Source organism: Canis aureus, chromosome 7 (genome assembly GCF_053574225.1).
Source record: "Canis aureus isolate CA01 chromosome 7, VMU_Caureus_v.1.0, whole genome shotgun sequence".
Lineage (NCBI taxonomy): Eukaryota > Metazoa > Chordata > Mammalia > Carnivora > Canidae > Canis > Canis aureus.
The window spans coordinates 69,388,811-69,403,861 of record NC_135617.1 but is presented as its reverse complement, the minus strand read 5'-3'; the positions used below and the strand labels follow the sequence as shown (position 1 = coordinate 69,403,861).

Genomic DNA, 15,051 nt, shown 5'->3' with positions numbered 1-15,051 from the left:
CGGGGGTACATGAAGAGCCCAGGGCTGCCCTTCCCAGCGCCCTCCCCCAGGGGGCCTTCTGCTCGTGGCAGCTTTGTAGTAGGCATTCAGTGGCATCTGGTCACAGCCCAAGACATTTTTGCTCTGCGAGACACCTTTTTTTTTCTTCTCCTGTTTTCAAGCATTCTCCAAGGCTTTCTACGGGGGTTTTTGCGCTTTAGATAGTTTCTTTGATGTTTTTTCCCCCCTTATTGATGGCCACATTTCATCCTAGGTCCTTTCCCGGAAATCGAGTACCTGTGGGGGCACAGCTAGGGCCGGCCCTCTGCCACCAGAGCGTGAAATATCACACGGGCATTAAGAGCCTCGCTGCCACCCTGAGGACGCCTCCCACTCCGGCTGTGTCCATTTGGAGAATGAACCCAGCCCTTTTCCTATCTTTATGGATGAGAAAACTCTGTATTTGAGGAAGCAGCCATTTATCTTCACTAAGAGCCTCACCTCCACGCCTCGTCCTGATGAGGCAGTCAGCAGCTGGAGCCAGGAGAAGGGAGTTTCATTCTGAGGAGTGAAATGACAACTGACTGATGGGAATCACATATGGAACTCATCATCCAGAAAAGTGGTGCAACTGGAAAAGATGAAAGTTCTAGAAAGCTTTGGGGACATCTCAGGGCAATTAGCAAAATGAGGTTTAGCTATGAAACCCAGTGCGATACAGCAACGTGACGATCGTTTGCTTATCTACGTACAGTGGAGTCGAGTGAGCAGCTCCTGCCACCTTCTTCCTCCCTGTAGAATTTCTCGTCAGTCAGAGCCGCTGCCATCCATCCAGCTGCCTTCCACCAATTAATTCTCTTTCGCTGGCTCCTGCACCAAGCACCCCATCTGATTCCTCCACTTGTGATATGTATGTAGATACAGTTACACGTTTGTCTTTGCTTTTCCGCCACTCCCTGGGCCCACCAGTGGTCGGATTCTGTGGGTAAATGTCCTTACTATTTTCTTCCAACCCTTGAGCATTTCTTCGTGCCTACTGACTGGCCCTGGGTAGGTACCAACTGGAATCCCAGTAGAGTCTGATGCCAGTTGTCCTTTTTCTTAGTTGGGAAACCACCCTGATTCCATTTGAACCCCACTCCCAGCAACTTAGAGCCCTCCATCCAGCCCATGCTTTTGGTCTCAGAGGCCCTGCCTGACTTGTTTCCTGCATTGGAACAAAACCCTCAGAGGAGAATTAGCGGAAGATGAATCCAGCAGACAGAGTGGGAGTGCTGGCACGAAATGGTGAACCAGCCTGCAATAGGCCGGGCCACAGAGGGTGGCGGCAAGGAATCGCTATGTGCGGACTGACCTGGAGATCAGAGGTTCCAGAATCCAGGGCCAGTTAAGCCATACATGGAGTATGAGGCCCGGGGAGATGAAGAGGATAAGGCAGAGAGGGTGGGTGAAGAAGACCCCCAAGGTATAAGGTGAAAGGGAGAGGTGCGAGGATTCATGCTGGGGCAGGATGCTCTGTGGAAATTGAGTGGCTGGGAGGACAGGCATTCTGGGCCTTGGGAGCAGGGAAGGGAGGAGGGGAAATAAATGATGGCCACCCTTTTGGACCACATCTAAGCAAATGATTGGCAATGTGATGGGAACCTCTCTTCTGCAGCCAGACTTGCACCGCTTGGTGGGCTGCCTCACGCCTCCTTTGAAGGGCTTGTCTCTGGCAGTTGCCGCAGCGCCTGCCCCCTACCCCCAAACCCCTCGGACCCTCCACCTGTACCAACAACAGAGCCTGCTGTCAGTCCACTTTCAGCCAGGCTGAAAGGGCCTTTTTCCTGGGCATGGAGGTGGCCGCATCCTGCCTGTCTCCTCCTCCTGCATGCCCCCAAATCTAAAGTACTGAAGCACCCCCCACCCCCACCCCAAGGCCTTTCCCTCTTTGCTTCTTCATCCCCAGCAAACTCTCCAGAACTACCCAGCCCTCAGCCAATGTGTCCTCTGGGACCCATCAAAGAAAGACAAGACCAGCCGCTCAGGCCTCCCCGCTGGGCCCCACATGCCTTCATCGAAACAACAGGGAAGCAGCAGGAAGCAGGCCTCCAAGGGCTTCTCCTCCTTCCTATTCTGGGGATTCATTCTATAATGTCACTAAAGAGTATCTGACTTTTTGGAGGGGGGCTGGAGGGGAGCGTATCTAAATACCTGCAGCTTCCCACCCCCCTCCTCGCTTCTAGCACTCTCAGCCTGCTTTCCAAGGCCTGCCCGGGGCCCTTTCCCTCCACTCTAGACAACCACCATCGCCCCAGGCCTCTGATAACAGAGAGATTTTATTGTCTGCATCCCATATTTTATTTAGCATTTTATGATACTCCATGTATGGCTTAACTTGCTTTTAATCTCTAAGACTAAAGCAAGGTCTAGCTAGATAATATTGAAGACAGGCCTGACCCTGCACTTTTTGTAAAGCTTCCCCCACCCACCACCACTCCCTGGGAATAAATGAGGAGCTTCAGGGAAGCTGGGTGGCCCCGAGTAATGGTGGCTGATGGTCTAGTATGAAAAGGTATTGAGTACGCCTGGGCACTGGCCATAGACAGCAATGACATTGGCTCTGACAACTGATGACATTTCAGTGAGGGTGGAAGAGAGGAGTTCAAGGACAATGAAGAATTAAACCTGGTGCTGGGGACATGCTCAGGAGCAAAGGAATGTAGGAAAAGCTCAGGTGGGTGCAGTAGAAGGGAGGTCATGGGGGTAAGGAGAGGGAGCAGGAAAGATCTGCTCAGGAAGGATGTGGACTCAGACGCTGGGCTGAGGGGACAGACCTTAGGAGCCAGCCCTTTGTCTAGTGGACAGGCTGGGCCCTGGGACCAGAGGGCTCCATAATCAGTCATGGCCCAGGCAGGGCAGCTCAGAGGGAGGGTAGTGGAGGGGACCTGCAGGGTTTGGGGCACAGGGGAGGGAAAGTAGGAGTTCCTTCCCAGGGCAGAGCTGGGGTCCCCAGCCAGGGTCCAGGATGGCTGCAGCAGGGCACAGCCCAGGTGGGCCACGAATGCAGGCCAACCTGAACTGAACAGTGGAAACAATAAACCACGCTTCAGATGTCCTTGCATTTTTGGGAGGGCCCAACAGAGTGGGGAGTGGGAGAGAGGGACTCTGATATGGTTTCATTCTTGGCTGTGGTTGCCCTTTCTCTTCAGTAACAGCTGGTTAGAAGTGAGGGGGCAGGGGAGGCTCCTGGTGGGGTGCCGGGAAAAGGGTTTACATCCCAGACAAGCACAGTAGACGCTAAGCAGAGGGGCCCCCAGGGGAGGCCTGGACAGCCAGTGGCTTTTCTCCAGGGAGCAGATCTTGCTTTCCTCCATCCCCTGACTGGTTCCTGGAATTGAAACCTCCTGACTTCTCCTGAAACACTTTCTATTCTTCTGTGCATAGCTGGCTCATCTTCCTCCCTCTAGCTCAGCTAATGTCCTCTCAGAAAAGCCTTCTCTGATACCTCTCAGCTCCAGTGCCCACCCCACCCCTAAGACTGTCCTGTCACCCTGTTGGTCCTGTTTTCTTGACATTCTCTGGATTGATCTTGTCCATCTCTGTTTCCTTGTTGGTTCCTCCCTAGAGGGTAAATTCCATGAAGGTGGGGTTCTGGTCATTCTTGGCTGCAGCTATACCTTCAGCTTCTAGAATGGGGCCTGCCACAGATGGGCACTCAATGAGTATTTGTTGAATGGATGAATGGGTGGATGACAACACATGGACGAACACCAGGTCTCTGGGGTGGGAGTCCTATCAAATCTCCTTGATGCTCATCTCGTGGAGGCAGGGAAACACCCCCAACCCCCAGATGCAGGAGTTCTAGATGGACACTGTAAACTGGGCTTCTTCTCAGCTTTAACATAGGCAGTTCCAGTCCTGTTCTCCTTCCTAGCCAATTGCACTGTCACCACTGCCTCTGAGACCCCAGCGTGGACAATACAAGGAGAAGGAACAGAAGGCACCTTGAGATTTCCCCTTGCTCTGCAGGTTCTGACCACCTCAGAGTTCAGGGACTGTCTGACAGTGGGATAGGGAAGCTCAGAGAGAAACTTCGAACTTCACTGAAGGTGGGTTCTAGAATAGGTTGATGATGCCTTTTTCTCTCTTCTCAGGGGCTCCTTCCCTCTTTGTATACTTGTGAGGGAATTCAAATCTTTTATTTTAAGAGATAAAATATCTGGGTTTGGAAAGAGGAACCCCAAACTGACACCAGTTTGGGTTGGGTATATTTGGGGCTGGACAAAACTATTCAAAGAGCAAGAATCAGGGGGAATATTGCCCTTAACCCCATCCATGTCCTCTTGGCCTGTTTGGCTTTGGCCAGGTCCCTCACCCCTATGGAAAGTCTAGAAGCATCCTATAGCCTCCCCAAAGAGTGTTCAAGCCTGAGCCTTGGAGACCCTCTAGGGCTCGGTGTCTGGGCCAAGGAGCCGTCGAGTGAGGCATGGCCTTGAACTCTCCACACTTGCCCATTGGGGACCAATCTGATGAGCCTCTGCAGCCTCCCCATGCTGCCGATCCCACAGAGCAACGTGCCCCATTGGCATTTCCTCTGCAGGGACCCACCATCTCACACATCTGCTCCCCCCATGTCACCCTCACCTCCCAACCCTGCTCACTTCCCACTCCTTATCCCAATCCTCTGTTTGTAGTAGGGCTCTTGCTGTGAAAGCCCTGTCCTGCTCCCTGGTCTTGGGTCCGTCCCTGTGGGTCCCTCTGTTGCTTGAGCCACAGGGTCTCAGGGCAGTATCCTCTTTCCTTCACAGCTGCAACCACCTGCCCTATCTTTGCAGGCTCTTCTTCCTGGTCTCGGCAGTGGCCTTGGAGCGGTGCTCCAGCTGCCTGGCCAGTCACCTCCTGGTCAGGCACGGAGTCCTGTCCATTTTATATGCTTCTCTGCCAGGAATAGTGAGGTTAACAGCTTAAATAAAGATGTCCAAGAAATCTCAGAAATGACACGAAGCATTTGTCCCTAACCAAACAGAAGTGCTGGTGGCTGGCGGAGCGGGTGTTCATCCTCTGGTTGGTTCTTTGTGGTCCCCACTTCACTTTCATACCTCTTTGGATTTTCTTGAGTCTCCCAAAGGTCAGCTGTGACCCGGGCTTGTTCTGGATATTGTATGTGCATTCACAGGCTATAGGAAGTCAGGGGCAATGATGGGAGGCCAGAAACAGCCAGCTGGAGCAGCACAGGAAGATCCCATTGAAAGCAGGGCCACCATGCCAGATGGTGTAAGCTGAGACAGGCTGAGATCGATGGGGACCATGACAGATCCCTGCACCGGTCGCTAGGCCTTCCTGGCAGCACCTGGACTCCCGCTGGTCAGAGAAGACCAAGCAAAGGGTCTTATGGCAGAGGAAGAAGGAATTTCTAGGCAGGACACCCACACTAAAGAACTTCAAAGAAAGTAGTCCTCTTTGGGACTGACCCTGCCTGATAGTCTGGTTCATAAGCCAAGGTAATGGAATCCAAGTTGGGACAGCTTGTTGCAAAGGTTTTTGGGAATGTCACTTTTGTAAGGATCAGGTATTAGAGTTTCTGGGGTTTGATCTCACTGCTGTTCTGATTTCAGGGGAAACACAGATTTAGGAGGTTAGAATAAATAAAGTTAAGGGGACAAAGGGCTAAGGGTTAGCCCCAAATAGCCACCAAAGCAGAAACCTGTGTGTAGCACTGGGGATCCTGCCAGTAGAGAAGGTGCAGGAGTGGCTGTGGAAGCTCTGAGGTGCCGTTACTAGCAGGAAGGGGCAGCCGAGAGAGTGGGAGGATTGCTTCCTAAGGGCCTGGGTGGGGACCAGGAAGTGCTTTAGTGCTTAAGCAAGGTCCCTGGTTGAAGGGCTTGGAAGTGCAGAGGTGCTGGTGGCAGGGCCCTGTGTCAGTACTATCCTTGGGGCCAGGCCTCTCTGGCTGGTGGCCTGGCCTTGAACTTGGTCTGGATAGCCAGAGACTCTTCCTCTACAGGGGACTTGCATTCTACCAGCCTCAACTTTTCAGGAAGAGAATATATACAAGAACAGGGATGGGGGTGGTTTGGAGATGGGGATGAAGCTTTGGGCTCGTGATGGACTAGGGTGACACCAAGTCTCATGATGGACTGGCCAGTTTCCATGCCCCAAAAAAACATCCAGGAGCAAGGGAGCCAGGAATAAAGCCCAGATAGAGAAGCGGCCAGCATTACAGTGAAAGCTGGCATATGGGAGCATTCCAATAGGTTCTAGGAAGAACAAAAGAGGCTGTGGAAATAACCACCAGTGTCTGGTTCTATAGCAATACATTAGCTACAATACTGGGAGTTAGCAAACTAGGGTTTAGTTCTGAAAGAAGAGTGTCTAACTCTCCAGTCCCCTTCAGTAGTATGTTGAGGGCCAGGCTGAGTGAGTGAGCCAGACTATGGAATTTTTACTTAAGTGAGGTTCAGCTAGAAAAGGAAGGGACAAAGCCAACCCTGCCTACCCAGGAGATTCTGGGAAGGAGAAGAGAGAAGAGAAAGCCCTCTCTGGGGTTCGGCCCCAGAGCATCTGGAAGAGAGCATTCTTAGCTGAGTACTGCCAAAACAAAGGGCGAGTGTCCCACGGACCTGGTCCTGGGCAGACTGAGGGGTCACAGAGTCTGAGCTTTCTTGAGCTGTCCTGGTTCCCATGTGCTTTAGGAAAGACCCAGAAGAGGCTGGCTATTCAGTCAGAGGTGCCTGGTATAGTGGCACCTCTAGTGCTGACACCACACTAGACCACATGGAGGCTGCAGCCGGTGCAGAGGGCCAGCAGGAGCACTGCTCAGACCACAGAAGGAGCCACGACGCTGCTCCTGGGGTGGGGTGGGGTTGGGGGAGAGGGGTGGGCAGAGAGCCTCACCCTGAAAACCAGAGCAGGCCACACATGGGGCCTCAGAGAGACTCTCCATTATTGAATGGGACTGAACTTTAAACCAGATTGAACATATGGGCAGGGTTTTTTGTTTTGTTTTGTTTTGTTTTTGTATTTTAATTTTTTTGTTTTTCTTAAGCTATAGACCAAATAAAGAGATTTCATTTTCTCTGCCCAATTGTCATGTTGGTTAAATGTCACAGCTGCGGGGAGGTGGGGGGGGAGTTGGGGTGACTGGATGATGGGCACTGAGGGAGGCACTTGGCAGGATGAGCATTGGGTGTTATGCTATATGTTGGCAAACTGAACTCCAATAAAAATATAAATTTAAAAAAATGTCACAGCTGCCCTATCAGCCCATTTTTGTCAGGGGATGTGGCCCTCCTGCCTTCAAGAGGACTCCTTGGCTGTCAGCATTCTCTGGTCTTTCCCAAGGTGTTTACTGGGTCATTAGTGTGGAGAGCCAGAGAACAAAGCGCTCATACTGACTGATCCCATGTGTGGCCTTGGGCTAAACATCCTGTGTCCCACAGATTATTCTGTGTCCAGAGTCTGTGCTTGGATCCCAGAGACATGGGCCTGGCTGCTTTGCCTGATGATCCGTGGAGGCTGGGTCAGGGGAGTGCCTCCTGAGTGTCCCCTAATAGACCCTCCAGGAACAGGGCACAGGCCTGCAGGGCCAGGGGTTTCTGGCAGCCACAATTACGGTAGATGGGGGAGCCAGAGAGGCCAGAGTTAGAGACCAGGCTGTATGTTAGCCCTTCCTCCAGGGGCAAGGAGGACTAAGACCTCAGCTCAGATGGAGGATTAAAACATAGTATCATAAAAGCTTATAAGCCTGGGAACATCCTCACTGGGCTCATGGGCCAGGAATATGCCTGGAGTAGGGTCTCTTGACCATGGGTGATGGTATGGTGGCAGGAAAAGGAGGTGCCTTCAGTCCCCAGTGGGCAGCCAGGACAACTGAGGAGGGCGGGAGGAGTCTCCCCAGGTCTTGGTCAGTGGCCCAGGCATAGCACCCACATAGCACCCACTATGCTATGAGAGGAAATGTGGAAGTTGTCCAGCTGGGGCTGGGACCCAGGCCATCAGGACCTTGTCCATCTTTTTGCCATCCGCAGCATGTCCCCTCTACCCTCGTGCTCACAAGATGCTAGAGCTTCTCCGGATACCATGCCTAGAGGGAAGGGACAGAGGCCTGATGGGGCAGATGGGGCCCTTTTGGGCCTATCACCTTCACTTACATCTCATCAGCCGGAACCACCTCACGCATCATCCCTAGGTGCAGTCACTGATGATGGCCACGGAGGAGGAAGGACCTTGGGGTGCACACCAGCACCCCAGTCAACTGTGTTCTGGCATAGCTCCCTCCCTATCTCCTCCTCCATCCTGCCAAGGTCCCTCACATTGAGGGCAGAGTCCTGGCTTCACCAGCCTTCCTGTTGGCCCCTAAAGAATAGATTAGGATTTTATGGCAATTCGGCAAAAAACAAGAATGGATATGGCCTCTGCCACCACAGAATGGGCAGTGGTGCGAGAAGTGTAGGTTGGAGACAGCACAACAGGTTGGAAGGCATACAGAAGAAGTGTGACTCTCAGTCTAGAGGGAACAACGGGCACGGAGAGCGTCCAGGAGGTAGAGTTGTCCTGGCTAAAGCCTAAAGGATGGAAAGGAGCAAGCCAGGGGAAGGAAGGCGAGAGGGTGGCAAGATGACACAGCTAAGGAACAGGGAGGAATTCCGCTGGAGGGCCGGGAAGAACTGCGGCAGGAGAAGCAGCAGGCCCAGGCCAGAGCACATGGGGCCACATCGAGAGGAGTGAGCAGAGATGGCACCCAGTGCAGGCTGGAGAGAGGTCTTAGCCAGCCAGCAGCACAGGCCAGGCTGGGGGGTGGGGGCCAGTTAGGAGACCATGGCAGTTAGGCAGGCAGGGCCAATGCTCAGGGAGGGACAGAGGTATGGAGAAAGAGTGCGGAGACAGACCATACAAGGCTTACAGACCGACAAAGGGGTAGACGTGGCTGTTTGGAGAGAGAGTGGGAAACCAGGTGTGTGGAGGTGGCCTTCAGTGAGGGGGAGGGGACACAAGGGAGGGGCCACTGTAGACAGAAGGGACCATGTCCGGTTGGAGAGGCTGGGTTCAAGCACATGGGGGAGGAGATGGAAGATGTGGGTATCTAGTCTAGGTGCTCAGCAGAGTTCTGGCCTGGGATCCAGTTATACTACCTGCCGGGGGCCAACACCAGGGATGAAACTTTCCTGCTACTGGCAACCAGGGAAACAAAGGCAAGGGATGTACAAATGGGTCTTTGCTTTCCTTTGGGCCACCATCCAACATAGGCAGCTGGCCTTGGGTGGGCACCTGGGAGAGTTCCCAGGGATCTCCCTCCCCTGCTCCCACTCATCCCACCCCATCCCATGCCATCTCATTGCATCCCCTAGACCCCAGCCTCTCTCCTGTCTCCTGGCACCCCAAGGGCTCCAGCTCCCCATGTAGGGAGACTCATATTGCAAGGTTTTGAGGGTAGCAGTGGGGCATACCTTTGGGCTTTCTGGACTGTTCCCAAGGGATGCCAAAGGGGCACAGCCCTGCCTCCATCAGAGTGGACTTTGGTGCACACCACACTTTCCCATGCGGGGACCTATCACAGACGCCTTCCCCTCTAGGATGAGAATGGGGTTATTTCCCTTGTTAGGAGTTCAGTGATCCCTATCATGAATCCAGAGACTTCTCATCATGGGCTCCTGGAGAGGTGGTGGAGGCAGTGACATAGGCTTTTGTCACCAGATGTGCTGCTGTGAGGCTGCTTGGGAAGTTCCATCTTCCAGAAAATGAGGAGCCTTTGAGCTTTTGGGAGACTGAGTAGGGCTTCTGGCATCCAGCTCTAGTGTCCCAGCTGCCAAGTGGGGAGAAGGGTGTGGTTAGCCAGCTCAGACGTAGGTATGGCTGAGCGCTGCTTCTGGCTCAGTAGTACCTCATGGCCTGTCCTGAGACACTCTGCTGGCCTGGCCTGAGAGCATGTGAGCTACTGGGCATCCATAGTAAATCCCCTCATCTCTTGAACCAACCCAAGGGGCTTTGGTGAAGAACCTCGCACAAGAACGGGAGTGGGGGAAGGAAGAACCCCAGCTGGCCCCACAGAGAAGGGGCTTGAGATGAGCCAGGCAGAGACAGAGGTAGGAAAGGATCCCAGGATGGAAAATGGGGTGCTGGGCCAAAGCTGGAAGACTTGGGAGGCCCCAGGAGGGGAGTAGCTGATTTAAGTTCCCCATTTGTAGAATTGGGATGAGAACAGTCACTCATTCATTCATTCATTGAACAAATATTTTCAGGCCACAATCACATGGCCAAGGCCTCAGGAATCCATCTATGAACAAGACAGACAAGTACCCCACCTTTCTGGAGCTAATGTTCCAGCTGAAAGGGTGGGAGGAACAAAAAAAATGCCAAACAAATGAAGTCTGAGGGCTGTGGTGGTGGGGCAGGAAACAAACCCAAGGGTGGTACAACCCCCCTGACCCAGCCTGGGAGCCACATGAGGAGCAGTCTCTTGGTGCCAGGGGTCCTCGAGAGGCTGGGTGAGATGACGGGCCTCGGCAGAGCACCTGCACTGAAGGCCTTAGGTGTTATGATGGCGAAGACAAGAAGGATGCTTAGCATTTCTTTAGTGCCTACTATATGCCCTCTCTTCCCTGGTTGGCAGCAACAGCCCCTTTCCACCCCCGCCCCCCGCCCCCCCGGCCCACCAAGTTCCCTGCCACCCTGAGTGAGACAGCTTAGTGGGCTCAGGGGAGAGCCTCTGAACATGCTCTTTGCCCAAAGGAATATCCTGCCTGTGCTAGGGCCAGGAATGGAGGCACAGCCCTGGGGACCTCCCCCCTTCTGACAGCCTAGCCTACCCCTTCTGACCACCTTCTGAGCCCTGAGTAGTGGGAGAAGGTAAAGTTTCATTTGCCAAGGAGGTAGGATGGCGGCGGGGGGAGGTCAGCGGGAGCCGGAGGGAGCCTGGGTGAAGCGATGCTAGAAGACAGAAGGGTGAGCACAGCCAGGAGAATTGAGGCTGAGTGGGGGGTAGGGCAGGGGGAGATAAGAAATAGCCCTTGGGGAGACGGTCCCAGGTTCTGCAGGGCTGTATGACACCCTACTTTCTGGGGTTACCCTCCATGGCACTTCCCCTTGGGTTTCACGGCAAGGTCCCTTAGCCCCTGAGCTGGACATGCCAGCAGGTGACTCGGCAGTGAATGAATAGCAGCCTCTTGAATGAATAGCTCACGGCCTCCCCAAATACCTAACCTCGCTGAGCCTTGGTAATCTCCCCAGGTAAAATGGGGCAGCATGTCTCTCATAGGATCTCCGGGAGGAAAAGAAAAACATGATAGAGCATTTCTGATTCTCAAAAGGATGTCTGACCCACAGCAAGTGCTTGGGAAAAAACTGAGCACTCACGGTAGGATTCAGGAGACCTGTGACACGGATGCGTGACCCTAAGCGCTCTCCAGCCCAGCCCCGTGCTCAGCCCCAGCTTCTGGCCCCACCAAACCGCCAACCTCTCTCCAAATGGCCTCTGGCCCCTTTGTGGCCCCTGCTTTTTGTTCAGGTTCGTGTGTTGTGACACCCCTCTGATCCTTTCCAGAGGGCTGTGGGGTGTGGCAGCTGGCAGCTCCGGTCCATCCAGGATCAGGGATCCCCCCACCCTCACAGACCTGACCGTGCTGACTGTCCCCATGCGACGGAGGACTGTCCCTCCACATCCAGCCCTGCCTTTCTGATAGAGCCCTGCCTGTGACGTGGAAGTGAGGTGGTTGCATGACCCCGTGGCCCTCCTTGGCAGCCCGGTGTGGCCCTGTGAACAGACACACCAACAATCGCCACATGTGGGTTTTGGGAAGCCCCTCAAGGAGACTTGCCTGCTGCCCCTGGCTGGAAGGCATACAAGCAACGACTGCCATACCGACCGGGAGACAGAGGCCATGTTGTGAGGATGGAAGAGGAATGGCTAACCCTGGCGCCCCTGAGAACCAGCCCTGGATGGCCTCTGCTAAAGTGAGGGAGAGACATCTGTCCTATTTGACACCCCTGTTTTGTGCAGGCAAGCCTGATCCCCATAGACAAAAGTGTAGCTCCTCCCACCTTTTCTCCCTGCCTTGCCCTTTCTCTCCATGGGCGCTGATGAAGCATCTACTGCGGGGAGAGCAGAGGAGGAATATGGAAGCAGCTAGAGGTGATTTAGAAAGGGTCGGATTCCAAGAAACAAGGCAACGGAGGTAGCGTAGCGCCAGAAGAGGAGGACAGAGCCTGGGGAGGATTCGTCACCGCAGGGGTGGTGAGACAAACCTTCCAGAAGAGCAGGGGAAGGCAACAGGGACTTCCTACCCATCCATGCCTACCCCAGTTCTCCCCTGGGGGGGCCGGTGCACTGCCTCACCTCCCCACTGGCCCATGAAGACCCAGTGCCCCTTCCTGATGAGGCAGTAGGTGGGGAGGTGGGGGTGCCAGTTGGGTGAGAGGGTGTTTAGTGAGGGCCTGGGGCCGGCAATAGAGGAGAAGGGTATCCCCAGACCTACACATTCTTCCCAAATCAAGACAATAGGTGTAGAGTTGACCACGGAGATCCCACCTCATGCCTGAGCCCCCCATGCTGTCCGTGTGGCTTGCTTCTCAGAGCGGGCTTCCTCTGGGTCCCTGCGGAGCTCCGCTCAGTAAACATATAGGAGTCCTACCGTGTGTACTACATGTACATGGGGCCAAGTGCTGAGGACATCCCCTCGCAGAGGTCCCTGCCCCGCAGCCTCCAGCACACGCTGCCCTGACAGGCCGGCCCAGGATGGAAGCGTGCCGCTACACGCTACACGATTAACAGCCGCTTCTCTGATGAAATCACGTCCTGTTCTGTAGCCTTTGTAGGCTTCTGTGGCCTGACTCCTCCAGCCTGGCAACTTTTGAGCTCTCAGCGTGAAGCACCAAAGGGCTGAGCCGGGTAACGGGGGACCAGCCCTCAGGAGTGGAGCTCACATGCCACAGCCAGGGGCTTCTCGTCCATCCCCTACTCCTGAGTCTGGGCCCCTGAGCCTCCCCACCGGTCTGTACCTTGTCCCCGGGGGACAGGGGGCTGCAGGGGGGGCCTCTGTCAATGGGTAGAGAAGAACAAGGAGACAGCCCCTGGAGCACCCTCTTGAGGTGCTCAACCTTCCTTGAATCTGCCCCCGCCCCCACCAGGCCTTTTCTTTCTCTTTCCTGGCTTTGCCTCACCTCCAAGCTCTCCTCCTCCTCCTCAGAAGGGACTATTCCCCAGCATTTGGAGACCGCGTCTCCCCCAGCGCCCCCACCAAGCCGGCTCCCTAACCCAGGCTTGCCCCGCCCCCACACAGTGCTCACGCAGCTGTCTCCCTCCCGGCCCATCCCCTCAGTCTGAGGCCCCGCTGCCAACCCCCTGCCTGTCCCAGAGAGGCCTCCACAGACACTTGCTGCGCCCGGAAGCCTGCGGTTCTATCAGCTCTCCAGTGGCTGCCACAAACTGCTGTCTTGGAGAAAGGGTGGCTCATCCCCCTCAGCCTCCCCGCCTGCACCCCCATCCCAGCCCCAAGCCTCCTGGCATCATCTGCTCCACCTCCAGGCAGCTCGGAGCCAGGCCCCCATCTGCCCTGGCAGCCTGGGGCACTGGGGCTTTAGGACCCCAGGGTAGGACAGAGGTCCGGGCCCCCAGCCCCCAGGCCCCTGCAGGGGAGCTGCTTAATGACCTTGTGAGCAGTAATTACACCCCAGGACCCGCTCTTAATAACCACGTATTCTCCCTGTCAATGTGCCTTAATTGAAAATGAGTAGGCGATACAAGTTGCTGTGAAGTTGGCTGCCAAGCCCTTAACGTGATATTAATTGTAGTAATTAGTAGTCACTTTGTGTTGGAGTCATCTATAAATAGGGGGTCTATTAGTTTAGCAAAAGAGCGTGATTTAAAATGCAAATAAAAGCCCAATTAGACAGATAAATCATTCGTCTTTCCCAGCAAACTATCATCTTGGGGGAAGATGGGGGCAGCAGCCACTTTGAGGATGATTGGTCAGTTCCGGGGCTCTGGGTTATTACACCACGTGAGTGGCCCACTTGGGACACTGTTCTTTAAACAAGTCTGTTCAGGGTCCCTCAGGAGGCTGTCACTCCAGGGGCTTTGACCAGGCTCTTTGTAGGCAGGACTCTTGGCCAGGCTCCTCCCCCATCTGCTTGATTGGTTTCCTTTGGGGACACCAGAGCACTTTTTTTGTTTGTTTGTTTTTTTTGTTTTTGTTTTTTGTTTGTTTTTTTTCGGAGCACTTTTTAAAGGCACAGTAGCAGAGCGTGCCTCTGGGTCCTGGGGAATGGGCTGGGGTGTGGGAGGAGTCCCATCTTTAAATGTAGCTCTTCACCTTCCTGAGGGAACCCACAGATGCCATATATTGTTCTGTGACCCTAAAGAGTTAAAAAACAAATAGACCCACAACATTGGTCCTGGGGTAGACAACTTACTCTCCATTTCCTACTCCCTTCCACAAAACCTATGGAGGTTATTGGAGTCGCGCACGTGCACGCGCGCATGCGCACACACACACACACACACCCGCAGTATTTCTCACAGGCTTTGGGGGAACATTGGAGGTAGAAATGACTGGATGAAGAAGAGGCCAGTTAGGGACGTGTTAAGGCCAGAGGGACGTTTGATCATCTAGTTCAGCCTTCTCAAAACCTTCTCCCAGGCCTGTGTTTCCCAATCTCACAACTAGGGAGGTGGTGAGAAGTGTCTGGGCACGTGGGTCCTTCCCTCTTGGTCAGTGCAGTTGCCAGAAACCTGATGTTCAGAGCCCAGATCGGAGTTCTTCCCACCCCCACATCTGCCTCCCACCATCCCCTCTGGGAGTCCATCACTCCCTTTTGGACAATCAAGCCTGACTTTTTCACCGAATCTGCATTTTAATGAGTCAAAGCTGTGAGATGAGGCAGCCAGGCCCAAGCCCAGGTAAGAACAGTCCATTCCAAGAGGACTTTCCCATCATTGTCCAAGAAACCAGGGGAGTGAAGGCAGTTTGAGAGCGTTATCCTTTATTTGATCTATCATCCTTTCTTTTATTACACAGTGCTTGCAACAGGTGGTAGTACTTGTGATTTTTAATGTCCTATTTGACAAAATAAATTGTTGGCAATCCTATGTGGATC

At 54.0% G+C, this 15,051-nt stretch overlaps 1 long non-coding RNA gene across 11 annotated transcripts in view; it reads left to right on the top strand.

The window, feature by feature from the left end:
• LOC144317665 (uncharacterized) overlaps positions 1–15,051 on the top strand; it is a 33,728-nt gene that overhangs the window by 15,752 nt on the left and 2,925 nt on the right. For 4 of the 11 annotated variants that reach the window (XR_013383678.1, XR_013383673.1, XR_013383675.1 and 1 more), the window contains one exon: positions 254–14,854. This is a non-coding gene — a long non-coding RNA (uncharacterized LOC144317665). The remainder of the gene's footprint in view (positions 1–253; positions 14,855–15,051) is intronic. The other 7 variants (XR_013383683.1, XR_013383681.1, XR_013383679.1 and 4 more) reach the window with 7 other exon arrangements.